This window comes from Monodelphis domestica, chromosome 3, assembly GCF_027887165.1.
Source record: "Monodelphis domestica isolate mMonDom1 chromosome 3, mMonDom1.pri, whole genome shotgun sequence".
Classification (NCBI taxonomy): domain Eukaryota; kingdom Metazoa; phylum Chordata; class Mammalia; order Didelphimorphia; family Didelphidae; genus Monodelphis; species Monodelphis domestica.
Window position 1 is genome coordinate 305,558,783 of NC_077229.1, and position 5,927 is coordinate 305,564,709.

The 5,927-nt window shown below is 36.4% G+C and overlaps 1 pseudogene; it reads left to right on the forward strand.

Moving 5' to 3' along the window:
- Nucleotides 1–614: 614 nt before the first annotated feature.
- On the forward strand, nucleotides 615–4,842 carry LOC100029902 (signal peptidase complex subunit 2-like; annotated as a pseudogene).
- Nucleotides 4,843–5,927: the final 1,085 nt, after the last annotated feature.

Sequence of the window (5,927 nt, forward strand, 5' to 3'; positions counted from 1 at the left end):
AATGGACAAAAAAGACAACTGTCATCTATCTTGGGCCAAATCTATCCCTCCAGAAATGGCTTTGGTCAAGGATTAAGGCTGTGATAAACTAAATGCCGTAAGGCAAGAAGAATCTGAAGCTGCTTTTGAGGAAAGGAGGACAGTAAACCTACCATCAAATGAAAAGAGAGATTGAAAGTGAGTGATAGGGGAAAAAGCGGAGAAAATAATAATGCCACTTAAGATTTCAGGAGAAAGAAAATTTAATTAAAAACAGAGCATAAGTAGAGAAATCAACTGGGAAGATACAAAAATTAGAAGGGAAAAATGAGCACCAAGACATCTAAAAGATTATAAATATCTCTCAATAAATATAGTAAGTAAAAAGAAATTGAACCAGTACCTGTTTAAATACAGAACCATACTCAAAAGAGAATGGGACTACAATAAAATGATCTGCAGAGGTTGAAGAGTAAAATCAGAATATTTAGAGAATTTATATGGGAGCTAATGAAAGAATGTGTACTCAGCACAGTCAAAATAATTATCAGAATAGAAAAACTTTAATACTTGATTGTGTCTCTCCAAAGTAGCAAGAGAGACAACAAGATATTGGGAATACAAAATATAGTGTAATGAAAGACAAACTGGAAGAAGAGAAGGTAAGAGGAATAATATGAAAAGACATTGTCTTAATAGAAGTGAACTCATTAATCTTTTTCTTTTAGATAATGTGGATAGAAACAATTTAAAAATCACAGGCATTTCAATATTTGGCAGTTTAGTTGACATTTTCTAAGACTTATAGCAGCATGGAATCAAACAACCAGGAAGTAAAGTACCTGGACTAAAATATCCAAGGCTATATTTTCTTTAAAAAACAAAGCAAAACAGTGAAATGAGAGGACATGTCTAATCTTGGGAATCACAAAACTTGTATAGACTTCAGTTTCCTTAGCTATAAAAATAAAAGATTTGCAGTAAGTTTGGTCTCTAAGGTTCCTATAAGTTCTGGGATCCTGTAGGAATTGTAAGAGATCTAGACAAGACAAAACCTTTTCCTATAATCACCAACACATGCATATGGAACAGCTGGCCCTAATCTACTCATGTCAAGAAGTCTGCTTAATATCAACACAGTTTAGAAGATGACCTCAATCTTGAGATAAACATCCTACTCTGATTGAGGTATTAAGTGGGTCTGCCCATTTATTCTTGGTTCTAGGATGCTATTTCCAGCTTTTTCATCTGAACTCTATTCCTTACTTATTGTATCATTATTAACAACTCTTGTGTGGTGTTGCTAAATCCTGTATACACTGATTAAAATGGCCTTTCTCCCCTGTCTCCAAACTCTAGGTCCTTCAAATTGTCTCGGCACTTCAAACTTTTAATATTCATGGCAACTCTGACCTGAATTCTCCTGGTCTGTCTGCCCCATTCCATAACAATTTAACTTCAGTGCTTTCTAGAAATTATTTTTTTAATTAAAATTTAATGCTGTTTTTATAAAGAATTAACCCCAGGAAGGAAATGGCTAGTATTGATAACTACAACTAAACTTAGTTCCATCTATAGTTTTATTACTCTTTTAATTGTCAGAAAACTAAAGACATTCCAGAGTAACACTTTTTCTCTCTTCTATCACCTTGAGCCTGCCCTCTGTGATAGTCTTTTCTGATTCTTTGTACTGTTAGCTTAAGTATAGATACATATATAATCCCATGAGCTTTGAGGTGTGAGTGTTAAAAACTGTAAATGCCAAAAGTGTAAAAGGTTTTGGCCAAAACTGTAAAGGATAATTTTTAGTGCTTTGACTTAAAATAAGTAGTTGCCATGGGAAATTCCCAAATATGAAAATACCCAAGCCAGCTGGGATTATGGAGATTTTAATTAATAAAGAAAGAAGGAATTAAGGGGAGAGAGAGAGAGAGAGAGAGAGAGAGAGAGAGAGAGAGAGAGAGAGAGAGAGAGAGAGAGAGAGAGAGAGAGAGAGAGAATTAGTTTAAACTGCTCTGGCTCAGGCTGAGCCAAGAAGTAGGAAAAGTCCTAGGCCAAAATGGCCTAGGTCTGAGCCTAAGGGAGAGCGAGTCAGTCTTTATCACTCACCACAAGATCATCTCCAAGCAAACTCCAGTCCTCCACTGAATCTCCTGAACTGAGTTCAGCAATCTCATTCAATTCAACTGACCTCCTTTTAAAGAGAATTTTCTCTTATGTCACCTCCCCTAAATTTTCACATCCACCAATCACAGTAGACACTTTCCCCCAGGACTGCCCATTCTTAGTTTTCACCTTCTCTGGTTAGATTAAATCTCCTGAGTACTTCATACCTCTTTAAGCTTGCCTTTTATAAGTTGTTTGACCTTTAGGTACTAATTTAACCTTTTTAAAACCTTTTTGTATTAGATCTAAAAATAGACCACCTAGCTTAAGGTTTTGGCTTTACTATAAGTGTAAGTTGGGGACTTGTTCAATCAGGAGTTTTCAACTTTATCTTCCCCTAAGGCACTGTCTGAGTAGGGTAGAGTAATTTTAAAAGTTCTCAATACATTTCTGATTAAGTATCTCCATTGTTAAAATAGGGGAATAGCTTAACCAAATCTTCTAAAGTAGTCTGAGTAAATTTTGAGATTCACAGAGGTCAGAATCTACAAAGGCCAGGTATGATCTCCAAGATATCCTCAAGAAGTTCTCATTCTTCTTGGTCCCCAGTGACCTCATTCAAAACATTCTCTAGGAAAAATCTCCCAATATACCTTATATATAGCTCATATCTAGGTTTGCATAAATATGGATAACTGGACATTCAGTTCCAATACAAGATAAATGAACAAATGCATATCAGGTACAGGACAACCTTTTTAAAATCTCTGTTACCTCCACATACACACACACACACACACACACACACATACACACACACAATACAAAAAACACAGAGGACTCAGAGGAACAAAATACAGAGTTTAATAGATTAATAGACCATGGACAGTGAATACAATTGTCTTTTTTCTTTGATGAAATCTACTCTCTTTCAGGTCCCAATATCCTCTTTTAAAATAATGTTTTATTTTGTTACTCTACGTGGAAAATGGGAATAATGCTACATGTTACATGGGAAAAAACTTTTTTATCATCAATAAAGTTTGAAATAATTCTTTTTCTTTGTTTTTTAATTTTTTTATGGTTCATGATTCTTGTTGTCTCCTTCCCCTCTTTTCTCCCTGCTCCTGGCATTGACAAGCATTTCTACTGGGTTATACATATATTATCACTCAAAAACTATTTCCATATTATTCATTTTTGTAATACAGCAATTTTTAAAAACCAAAACCTCACATTATATACCCATATTAACAAGTGATAAATTATGTTATCTTCTGGATTTCTACTCCACATTTCTTTTTCTAAATGTTGACAGCATTCTTTCTCATAAGTTCTTCAGAATTGTCCTCAATCACTGCATTGCATTTAGTAGCAAAGTCAACTACATTTTATTCTCCCACAATATTTCAGCTACTGTGTACAATGTTCTCCTGGTTTTGCTCCTTTCTTTCCACATCAGTTTATGTAGGTCTTTTCAGTTATTTTAGAAACCATCCAGTTCATCATTCCTTATAGGACAATAGTATTCCATCACTATCTTATACCACGATTTGTTCAGCCACTCTCTAAATGAGGGACAGCTCCTCATTTTCCAATTTTTTGCCACCACAAAAAGTGCAGGTATAAATATTTTCATCCAAACAGATCCTTTCCCATTTTTTTTATTTCTTTGGAAAACAAACACAGTATTGCTATGGCTGGGTCAAAGGGCAGTCATTCTTTCAAAGCCCTTTGGGCATAGTTCCAAATTGCCCTCCAGAATGGTTGGCTCAATTCACAACTCCACCAGCAGTGCATTAGTGTCCCAGTTTTGCCACATCCCCTCCAATATTTACCATTTTCCTTTACTGTCAATATTGGCCAGTCTGCTAGGTGTGAGGTGGTATCTCAGAGTTGTTTTGATTTGCATTTCTTTAATCAGGAGGGATTTAGGTTTCAGCCAAAATTCTAATCCTCACTTTATCCCTGCTTTCCTTCTCCCCTCCCTGAGATAACAAACAGTCTAGTATAGATTTTAGATGCCTATAAAAATCTCTAAAGGACCATTTGAGGGAGATGATAAACAGGAACTACAGTGGGGTTACTTCTCAGTCTCTGGTGGCCCCTATGTCCAGGACTTCTGGCTCAATGCCTCAGCCCCTAGGACAAGTCAACAGCCACAAGAGTACTTTTTTTGGAGAAGTAGAAGATTGATGATAACCCTGTAAAAAATGAGAAGTAGAAGGATCAGCAGTGAAAAATTCTTTGGACAATTTTTCCAAAATGTTCTTCTAGAAAAGTACAAATACATGGAGAAATTTGGCTTGATTGATGGCCACCTTATCATTTGTAGTCTCCTGTTTCTTCACCATGGTGGCTTTGGTCTGGGACCACCTGCACCCCTTGCCATCATCCACACCAGTCCTTGTCTTATGTGTCATAAATGATTTCATCATGATGGGGATCCTGACCATCTACACTTCATATAAAGAGAAAAGAATTTTCCTTGTAGAGCAAAGAAAATATCCATCAGGAATGGATTCTGATTATGTTTGGCAACTCTGTTCCAGTCTTAAATGATTTGATGACAAGTACATGCTGCAGGTAACTTTCACCACCAGGATAACTAAGAAGCAGAAGGAAGCAGAGTTTACTGAGATAATGGCTAAGTTTTTCAACATCAGTGGGATAATGCTCATGGAGGCCCCAGAGACTGGGGACTCCAAGCTCCAGGACAGCCTGGCCACTGAAAGGAAAACGAAACAGCCCTTCTAGGAGCAGCATTTCTCTGGCAGGAATTGTGCTGATTTGCACCACTACCACCTCCACCCACCCTAAACACACACATACACACAAACAACAGCAAAAACTGGAAACAACCAGAAATTAAAGCCCAGTAAGATAATATTTAAAATATCTTGTTTTGCTTTGTTTTTCATGAATTCCTTCTCTCTTCTGAATCAACAGGATTTTCTAAAGCAGAACCAGGAACTGGGAGTTAGTGTTGAGCGAGCAAGCTAACTCGTGATCATACCTCATCCATGTGACTGCCTTTCTCTAACTTGTCATTGCAGTTGCTCTCTGACCTTTTCCATTGATTGAGTTGAAGCCTCTTGATTTATCAAGGACCTTTGGAAGGAGTTTTTTGTTTGAAGCTCTATAGATTTCTTCCTTTGTACTTGGCAGAGCTTATACCAATAAGCAGCTTCCTGCCATACCTGTCCTTTTAAATTTTTTTTTAACATGTTCATCATAATACCGACTATTTACTTGCCTGATATTATCATTATTATTTTTCAATCCCAAGCCCTGTCTCCTTTAGGGAGTCAGGGAAAAAAGAAATCTTTGGGTTACTAGAACTTTCAATCACAGATCTACTTTTGAGTTTTGTATAAATTTGACTGAATTATGAGGGTGGCTTTAAAAAGTAATAATATCCAATATTTAATATACAAGTATTTGTAGAAAATCGATCAGAGGAGAGATCCTTCTTCTGGATATCAGGTTTTATGCTCTTGATCAATCAAATCAGTCACTGGCATTTTTAGTTCTCTTCATGTCCTCCATGTGTTCTGTCCACCTCTGTTCCCAGCTCTCATGTTTCTTAATTTCCGTTCTGTGACCTTTATTAACTGCCATTCTCTTAATAATTTTTTTCAATAAAAGGAAAGAAGAGATGCAAATTTTAAAAAAGATTCATTTGATTCTTTGGTTTTGTCTTTCTCTGGAAAGCAAAGATCTTTGTGACTTCCAGTTGTTATAGGGAGAAGTCCTTTCCAAAGTCCTGACAATGACTCACTGTCCTCTAAGTTCATTGGGCTACTTATGGAACTCCCCTGATAAGCCCCTAACATACAGAA